The following is a 10,470-nucleotide window of genomic DNA, read 5'->3' on the forward strand; positions in this document are numbered from 1 at the left end:
TGTCTCTCCTGCAGCCAGCTGGGGCAGAAGGAAGGCAGGTGTGAGCAGAGACTGGGAAACAGCCATGGATGCTTGGCTGGCCTTCCTCCCCTCACTCTCCTGGAAGACTTTTCTTGAGCACTAGCCTACCTTTTGAAATAAAAATTCATAATAGTCAACATTTTCATAACAATAATGCTTTAAAGCCCTTTTTTCAAAAGTAGCCTTTGGTTTCTGGTTGCCCAACCTGAACTTGCTCTCAACAACTGCCAATAGGTCTCTAAAGAATCCACTGGAACAGAGGCTGTGTGGCCCTTTGGGACACCCCCCATCTTTTTCAAGATAGGCATCCAAAAATTGAGATAAATTAACTTATATTAAGTGAATGAATGCTCAAAACAGGAGTCTATGCAACTTTCCCCTGGCCGAACAGACTGTCAGTGGCAGAGATGAGGTGTTCTTGCTTCCCAGTCCTGCACATATCTCCCCGACTGTTCTGCCCCTGAACCAAAATAATTTTCCATAATTGTATTCACTATCACAAATGTTAATACACACTTTTCCAGGTAAAATTCTGCTCCAATAGCAATAGTTAGAGAGGGGAAAAAAATTAAACATATCTTGCTACGCTGTCTTCCCACAAGATAAAACTGCAGCAGTGAGTGATTCTGTTACAGGACAGAGCAATTACAAGGAAAAAAAAAAAAGAGGACCATGATGTCTTTTGATCCAAAAATTTATGGAGAATCCAGAATCCTTTAGGTTGAGCATTTGAGTTTGCAGGGAGAAGAGAGGGAAAAGAGCTCATTTCTCTTTCAGTTTTCCACTTGGGGTTTTATGGTCAGCTTTGACTGCTGTATAGCAGCTGCTACACTGCTTTTCAGGTTGAGCCCCTGAACCACAGCAATTAATCACAGAACAAATTATTTGGGCTTGTGAGGTGGTGTGACGCAGGATGCTAAATGACAATAGGCCGCAGAAAAGGTCAAAAAACCCAATGGGGGAAGCAATGTACATGTTGAGTGCTGTGAGAGCTGTGCTGAGTAGCTGCACGGATAACTGAGTTTGGGGGATTTCTCAGCTCTGCACATTGCTCTTGGGGTTTGCAATACTGCAGGTAGCAAAGAAAAAAGGGGGGAGGGGAAGGGGCCAGGCAGTGCAGATGTACAGTAAGGAAGTAATTCTAAAGTGTGACAGCACTGTTGCAGCGGTGGTGGATCTGCACGACTAGTTACAGTGCTGCAGGGAAGTAAGTTTGTGCTTGAGCCTTTTGTGTAGGAGGCCCAGGCACAAACGGGGATACCCCACAGCAATGTAAAAAAAAAGAAGTATGCATATAGCTATGTGATTAATGCCGCTTAGTGCATGGGTCGTATCTCTCTGAACCACACACTAGTCTTTCCCAACTATGTCATGCAGACCATGTGTAGAAGCAATCTAATGGGGTGCACTGAGATGATTTTAGTTCACATTAAAGCAACAAACAATATTTCTCAAACCAGAACTCTAAGAGTAACACCAAGTACATGCAAATCATTGAATTAACAACAACTTGTATGAATATGTAAATTTACATCACCCTAAGGTACCACCACTCTGCCACTTGCCAAAAAACTCGTATTGCTTGGTCTGCAAGACCGTAATATTCCACCTTGCAGGGCAGCTTACCAAGCCAGGTTCTGCACATGTACTGCAGTAACACCTCCTTCCGCGGGAATGCCTTTCTCCTTTCCGTGCATGGGGAGGAGGCGTGTATGGGCAGCGGTTACCCTTCTGTTAAGTTACACTGTCACACCTCTGGTGACTGCAGTCCTGAGGGGGTGCAGGTAGCTATCCAACGTGGTAACACTGCAGTCCTGCTCAGGCTTACATTACACGTTTAGTATTATAAAAACTTGTATTTATCCGAGCGCATCAGAAGAGTGAGCATCACAGCCCAGGCCTGCTTCAGGTGTGAGCAGCCCACAGCAGCGCTTGGGCCCTGGCCTGGCAGGGGCTGGGAGGTTGGGATACAGGCAGCCGTTCTGCAGGAGGTCACTAACCAAAGCCCGGCTGCTCCTCAGCACAGCCCCTTTGGTGGCTGCAGCCCACACTGGAACAGCTAACAGAGAAGAGCCAACGTGGACATCCAGGCGAAGAGGTGTCAGGCTCAGGAGTCACAGAGCCACAGAAAGGTGGCGTACCTACAGCTAGGCAACAGTAATGCAAGAGCCAGTAATATCAAGAATGCGTCTTGAATCATCTGCTTCCCCAAATATTTTGGCACATCCCGAGTGAACAGCTACCCACAGCCCCCTACTCGCATACCGAGAAGCCAGCATATATCTTTTCCTGAGTATGCACATGCCCATTTTTTAATTTTCCCTCTTCTATGTTATAGTCCAATAATTAAGACTGGATGTGAAATCCTGCCTCCCCGAAGAAGATTTTACCACAGGTTTCACACTTCAGGGCACCTCAGCCACCAAGTTCCATGATATTGCAGAAGAGCAGGTGAGGATGGGGGAAGGCAGGGCACCTCCATGCTGAAGACTTCAACCTGTAGAACAGACCTGAGGAACCAGCAGCTCTCACACAGCGAGGCTGTAGCCTGGTGGGTGGCCCTGTTAGTGCAGAGAAAACTTTGGATCCCAGCTCTGGCTCCAGGGTCCGTCCCACTGCTTCGCACTACACAGCCATGACCTAAAACGTTCCTGGGCAAATCCTAAGTCAGAAAGTTTCCTCCAGGTGGATTTCAAGCATAACAGATTGGCCAGAAGAACAGTTTAAAGGGCTGAAATTTTGCACATAGGCAGATTGGAGGTGGCTATATCTTTTGCTGAGTCTCCCTTAGTCTCGTAAGCATCAGTTTGCCTATCCATCAAATATGAATTATTATTCTTTGTATCAAATACTATAGCAACAATATCTGTTCTATGAGTAAACTGTAAATGTACAGGTGAAGTTTAAGATATCTAGATTCTTTGCCTGACATATAAAATAGGCCAAGAAAGGATGGTGGAGCTAACAAAATAGCTGCCCAGCAGAACCATGCAAAAACGCGGTGATGAAAAGGAGCCATGAAATAAATCTAAATGACAGCACGTGTAGGATGAGCATCCACCTACATAAGTATCTGGCAAACACAAGAAAGATGTTGACTAATTCCTTATTTGTTTTGCAGCTTCACCGATAGAGGGGTGGATCTACGTACCGCTCAGCGTGTCTCCGGGAGCTGGAGGCATTTCACAGTAAACCTGCAGCAGTGCCGTTCTCGGCTCTCCAGCACCCTCCTCTGGGCTTCGCCCAGGCAAGCACCGTCCTCCCCACTGCTCACACCGCCTGAATTATTTAGCGTCAGGACGCTAAAGACAATGAAACGTCGCTTTGCTCCTTTTGAAGCCTTAGAGAGTCTTTGTGGCACAAATTCGGAGGAGCCTCTCCCCAGAATTATGTCCTCTGCATAATTATTCTTTTGAACAACAGCTAAATACTTGGATTTGGTTTGAAAATAATCATCACTGACTTGCTCACTGTTTCCAATGCCAGGTTGTTAATCTTGAGCCTTGGTAACAGACTGTGTGTTAAAACAATTTTACTTTGATGACTTTTTTACCTTGATGGTTAACATTCGAATCATGAGATGATGTGTTCATGTACAGCACTTGATCCCATATTGTAGTTTAATTCCAAACCAATGAAAGGCTCAACAGCAACCAGGAAGCAATCACCACATTACTGTCTTGGGTACATCCCATAATGAACCTTGCCAGGGTGAGTTCATGGCACGCTGAGCAAGTGGGTGCTCCCTCTCCCTCATGCATAGAGGGACTTGTCAGCAGACGTTTCAGACAAGTACTCTAACATGTAAGAGGAACCTGCAAAAAACCCTTTGGAAAGAATATCTAAAATTAGTTGTGTCTGAAATACATTATGTCACACACCACTGGACTCACCAGAGGCAGCACCTTATGTACCTGCTGATGGCAAACTAGAGTTTATCAACCTTATGGAATTATCTTTATACCCCACCACAACAGACTTCAGCCAGCAGCTGGCCTCCTTTCCAGCTTCACTTTTCAAATCTAAAGAAACATCAACTTGAATATGAAAACAGAACGTCAACCTGATGTATGATCTTTTCTCCATAATAGAGAAAATGTAAATCGTACATCTGGGATAGAAAATAATTTGAAGTGCAATGACTATAGAAACAGGTCTCCCAACATTTTGTTTCATCTAAAGTGCCTTCTCCTGAAACCAAACTACCTATTTATTACTCTTTAGGTAGCAGTTAATATTCATTCTGCTCCATATTTACATGCACAATTCCACAAGAAGTTCAAGGGAGAGTGCAGACACATCCTATTGCCTTTTGCTATCACGAATGGGGAAAAGAAAGACAATCACACTTGGCAGAGGTTCTCATTACTCAGACGCAAAGGCAAATACTAGATCTACTGTGCTATACATACAAAGACTGCGTCTATAGTCAAATTTGAAATCCCAGCCTGTGTTCAAAAGAGTATCTCAAGCCAGGCTTCTTGATCAAAAAGTACAGAGAGATTACTAATTTACAAGTAACAAATTCATGTATCCCAGAGTTTGTACTTGAATGAAGTAGTCTTCCTAATTCTTGGCAAAAATCTGCCAGCAGAAGCTACAGTTAAGTTTCGAACAGATGAAAGCCTTAAATATGTATTTAATTTATATCCTTCAGTAGTGTTAAATATTTAACATCACAAGGTTTAAAAACAAGCTAAACAACCGTAATAGTTGTTGCAACAACTGTAATGTTGTAAATAACAGTATCCCTGTTGATGTTTTGCTTTTCATTTAGAGATACTACAGACTTGTTAACCCCAGAGGTTAACATTTTCAATTTCTGTTACTCACTACCAGACAGACTGAGAAGAAAACCAGGTCACAGTGAGAGGCGGTTAGTCACGCAGTCCTCCTGCTTCCTTCCTTCCTGTTGCACAAGCCATCGACTCTTCTGCTCTAAGGAGAGAGATCATTATGAGGGTGACCGTCATTTTTATTACCTGACAGAAGAAACTTAGGAATAACTACAGTGTTATTGTGGCACATATGGGGGTTACAGACCGATGCAAAAATATTTTCTGTAGCATATTACTCCTCAATTTTATTTTTTTCCCATTTTCAGTGCAGAATCACAGTACCCACTGGTTAGAACTGCTCTCCCAGTAGCCATGTGCTCTGCTGTAGTCACAGAAAACTAATATCAAATAGTATTTCTCTTATACTAATGATATGTTAGCATTATTTTTCCTTGCTTCTTATTATTACTGGTGACAAAGGTTCTTAAAACATTTCCTCTAGGACAGAACTTGCATCAAAGATTAAACACATGTCCTTGGTGAAGGCTTCACTTCTGCTATGAAGACAAACCCTCGCACGGGGCACTAGAGGGCACAACAGGTACCTTTTGGATACATCATACTTTACAACTTCATGTATTACTCCAGAGACAGAACAATGAGTACAATAAACTTAATCCTAGGAAAGGGCATAAGGAAAGCTAAAACAGTGCCTGCACAGTTACAGACAAATTAATTTATTTTCTAAGATAGACAACTACCTTGCACCCTAACCCACGTTTTTTAATTTGTATGATGAAAATGCACACACACTCAAATATATTAGCATTTATATCAAATATGATATTAGCATTTATATCAAATATTATATTAGCATTTCTACATGAATTTATACAACAGATATTAAAGATCACAAAATTGTGTGCTGTGCCATCTGATAAAGTAGGCAGGGCGGGGAGAAAACAGAATGCTAATCTAGCTCAATCGCTGAAGGAAACAATCAACCTAAGTGCTCTACATGCTTGTATTTTACACTGGCTTCTATAATGTTTTAGATTGTGTTGATCACTAAGTTCATTGTTGGCTTGAAGCAAAAAGCCTGATTATTTCAGAGTAGTTTAGTTCTTGAACTTGAGAGTCCTATTGTAATATCCAATCAAGCATTCTTGGCAGGCAGATGATTTTCAAGTTAGGCCATAAATGGACAGAACTCAGAGGCAATAAAATGTTAGTTATTTCTTCTCTCTTAAATGTATTTGAAATGCAGGATTTTCTTATCTTTCTCCTACAATTGACTCAAAATTTTTATTTCCATGCCTGCAAGATATTAGAAGAGAATGTAAATGAAAGCTCTTAGATGGTTTTAGATTCAAATACTCTTGTTTTGACCCTTTTTACTTTTCTTTTTTACCACCAATTGACAAACCACTTGGTTATTTTTTCCTTCCAGGATGCTAGTGTAGGAAGTACTATTCAGACGTGCCTGGGGAACTAAGGTGTCTGTTCACAAAGCACTAGGACACATGAAATACCGCCACAGATGTCCCTGTATAGCTGTGCCAGTGTATCTCCATTTTGACCTGGAAAACTCATTTCATTTCAAAGTATAGTCCTCCAGCACCACACCTGCTCGTGGCTCACCTAGTTCCTTCTCCCTGCAGCCGCTCTGTTAGCTGCAGTTCTTTAGTCTTTCTCCTGCTTGTAGTCAATCTACTTCATTTGCTGTCTAAATTTTGCTGGCACATCACAGCAGTAAGCACTAGGCTCACTCTAAATATTCCCACCAGAGGTCTTTCTGGTTTCTAGCTTCTGACTCATCCTAAACTATTCTGCCTCAGGTATTTTATAATGCTGTGCTTACAGCACCCAGTGTGGACAGTAACTGGCCTCAGCACAGTAATGAAATACAAAAATATCTCTTATTTCCTTATCCTTTGACATTACATAGCTGGGTTTTATTGGAATTAAATTGGAAATTTAATGGAATTAAATTGGAAAACTTGAGTCTTTCACATACTCCTGACAATAGCTATGGTTCAAAAGCCTGTGGGAGTCCAAGTATTCTGACAGGGGAGGACAGCATTATCTCCCCATAGCCAGGTGGTGGGTGTCCTTCCACTAACATCAAAAGCAAGTGAAAGGAATGGCATCTGGGAGTACTAACTAACTCAGCTCTAGAGGGAGTTTACACTAGATGCCCTAACTTTTACATGGCTAAAATTAGGAGAGAAGAATCCCAATGGCATGCCTACCTAAGTGAAGAGAGCAGTTACATGGGTTTGGGGTAGAGCGAGAAAAAAGGGGTAGATTGTTCTGGGCCCCACAATTTGGGAAGGATGTTAAGGTCCTTGAATGCATCCAGAAAAGGGCAACAAAGCCAGTGAAACAGCTGTAAGGAATGTCCTGTAAGGAGCTACTAAGGGCTTTGGGCTTGTCTGCTTTGGAGAAAAGGAGGCTGAGGGGCGACCTCCTTGCTCTCTACAGCTTCTGAAAAGGGGAAGTGGAGAAGTAGGTGCTGAGCTCTGGTATCCAGTGACACGACCCATGGAATGGTTCAACACTGCACCAGGGGAGGTTTAGACTGGACATCAGGAAGCATTTCTTTATCGAGAGGGTGACCAAACCCCAGAACAGGCTTCCTAGGGAGGTGGCCAGTACCCTAAGCCTGTAGGTGTTTAAGAGGCTGTTGGACAATGCCCTTAACAACATGCTTTAACTTTCAGTCAGCCCTGAACTGGTCAGGAAGTTGGACTAGATAATCATTGTAGGTCCCTTCCAACTGAAATAGTCCGTTCTATTCTATTCTTGACTGTAACCCCCTATGTCACAACATTTCCACCACTACAGCATCTTTAAAGTGGGTTTCCTAAAGCAATGACAATACTTTAATGTCCTGTCACCACTGTTCAAAGGGACTGTTACAAGTTCAGGAGGTTTAGTTCTCTGAAGGTATAGCTCCTGGACAAGTATTTCAGGTCACTGAGCTGGTTCTCTCCATTCCTAGCCAAGTTATATGCACCTTATGATCGTGGACATTTTTATCACCAATAATAACTTCAGAGCAATATTAAGAGCAGATATTTATTGAGGAAAATAGAATACAAAAGCTTCTTGGCTTCTCTGTTTTCAGAGAGTATTTTAAAAGTACTTTGTACAAAATGGAGATGGTTTTGTGTGCAGAATATGACTGAATAGCTTAAAATCAGTGATTGCTCATGGAACTTAACCAGCAACAATTAAGAAAGTATTAATGGGCTCTTTAGGGATGGATAACAGCTGGTTTCAAAAAAGCATAAAATACTTAGGAACAAAATAAAATGCAGACATCTGATGTGTGTCTGGCTTCCAGAATACCATTTGGTAGCCCGAGGCTACCAAACTGACATCCTACCTGTGACTAGTGAAGGAAGAACAGGGGAAGAGCTTGCAGGCAATGTGCTGGGAAGGGGAAAGGGAAGGGGAAGCAAGAAGCCAGTGAAATTTGTCTCCATACTGGGGAAGAGAACCAGGGACCAACTTTTAATGAAAAGGTTTATATGAATGATTCTCTCCCTTTTTAGTTACATGTTCTTTCCAACTTCACAAGATACTTCATTTCACCAGGGGACAGAAGCAAGCTGCCAGATGTGCCTTGTTACTAGCTAGGAGATTTACTTGACAGTCCTTGGCAAATTTTTGTCTTGGAAAACCACCTAGGCTCACATCCAGCTCTTGATTCCCATTTTGCTATAAATCTCTCTCGAACTGATCATCATCCCACTAGGCCTACTTTGCTGCCTTCCTCATACTTTCTGTTTTCTTGGGTGCTTTGTTTTCCTTTATTTGCCATATCTCAGCCTTGCTTTGTCACGTAAGGGTTATTCATCTGACCAAACTCCAAGCCTGTAGAAGACATCCAATACAACACCACTGGAAGCATAGCCACAGAATTATCTGACCTGGAAACTAAAACATATCTTAAAAGGAAAGGGAAAAAAGTAAGGTCAATATCCAATGAAAATTCCTAAATTAAGCACACTTGTTTTGAGATTTCCAGGTGCAGCCTCTTAGTTTTCAGTTTAAATGTTTACTTTGACATGAATCACAGTTTCCTACTTATGAGAACTTTCTCTTTTCCTTCAGTTAATGCTAACTCTGCTTCATGGTAGTAGGAATGAAAGAGTCCTCAAAGGGAACTGTGACAACTTATTTTCTTTCTAGGCCAGATATTTAACTAAAAAAATAAGAAAAAAAGAAATACAGACTTAAGATCACATAAATGACAGTCAGTCAAAAATGAGCTCCCGCTACCTTCAAAACTCTCACCCAGTTGATGCCTAACCTCAGGTAAAGAGCGCACGGGCTTTTCTTTCAGAGCACAGTAGGAGCTGTGTACGCACCCAGCTGCTGTTGCATGTTAAAGGTTTCAGCAATACTTCACACAAGGACTAGAGCCTTCATGTTCCAAGGCCATCCCAGTGTCTAAGTGACAAAATCATGCCTGCATTCTTTCTTCTCCTTCACCGAAACTCAAGATATTTTTCTGCAGTGAAACACCTTCAACAGGAACTGATGATGTACCTGCTACAGAATAGCCCCCAGTTTGTCGTGGGGGTCACTCTTTAGGAATAGGTGTTTGGTTTCCCTCAAGCTGAAGACAGAATTGAATCCAACTCCTGAACTTCCTAAATAAGTGATCCAAGAAGAAAATATTGCAACTGTATAAAACAAGAGGTATCTCTGCCCCCCTCAGCTGTGTCCAATCCTCTGGCCCAATAAAATCAACAGAAAAGCATGTTCTTTGACAAGTATTTCAGAGAAAAAAAAGAAGTTATCTTCATTAGAGGGTTTGGGGCTACAAATGAAAAGTATTTTAGATGGTAGTAGAGAAGTGTACCTAGAATATATCTGAAGAACAGTATATAAGCTACCAACTTGTACCAACTTCCTCCTATGAGTCATGCACAGAGCACAAGGGTTGTTTCTAACCTATAAGGGAGCTAAGACTAGCACAGTGTCCTGGACGCTGCTCGGTAGGCCCGGCAATTACAAGTTGTTTTTAATTTTTGTGAATCTTAAGAGAGCTTATGGGAGACAAACAAAGCAACTTGGCCTCAGATCTAAAATTAAGGGCTCTGAGCTGACTACCACGACAGAGGAGTAAAATCTTCTGATTATGACAGATACTTCCACACATCCATCAGCTCAACACCCAGTAGCAGTCAAAAAGCAAACATTACAGTAGGAATTATTAGGACCACAGAGCAGAAAATCATTATACCCCTGAGTAAATCCAAGAGGCATCCATACTGTGAATATTATACATAGAACTGGTTCCCTCACTTCAAGAAACGATACAGCAGAACTGGAAAAGGGCAGAGAAGAGCACCAGGAAGGACTGAAAGTACAGAGCAGTTTTTGAACAAAGATCCCCTGAAGAACACTCTTCAGTCCAGAAAAGAGATGATTCAGGAGGCACATGATGCAGGTCCATAAAATCACCAATGGACAGAGGAGATGAGCAGGGATCAATTCTTCACTGTCGTTTCCAGTACAAGAGCTACGGGGTATCAAATGAAGCTGATAAGGAACAAGATGCAAAGCAAGAAAAAAAGGATTGTTCCTCACACAGTAGGCATCGAGCCTGTCAAAGTCCTTGCCAAGGACAGTGCACATTTAAGGGACTGGCATG

Source organism: Falco rusticolus, chromosome 3, assembly GCF_015220075.1.
Source record: "Falco rusticolus isolate bFalRus1 chromosome 3, bFalRus1.pri, whole genome shotgun sequence".
Lineage (NCBI taxonomy): Eukaryota > Metazoa > Chordata > Aves > Falconiformes > Falconidae > Falco > Falco rusticolus.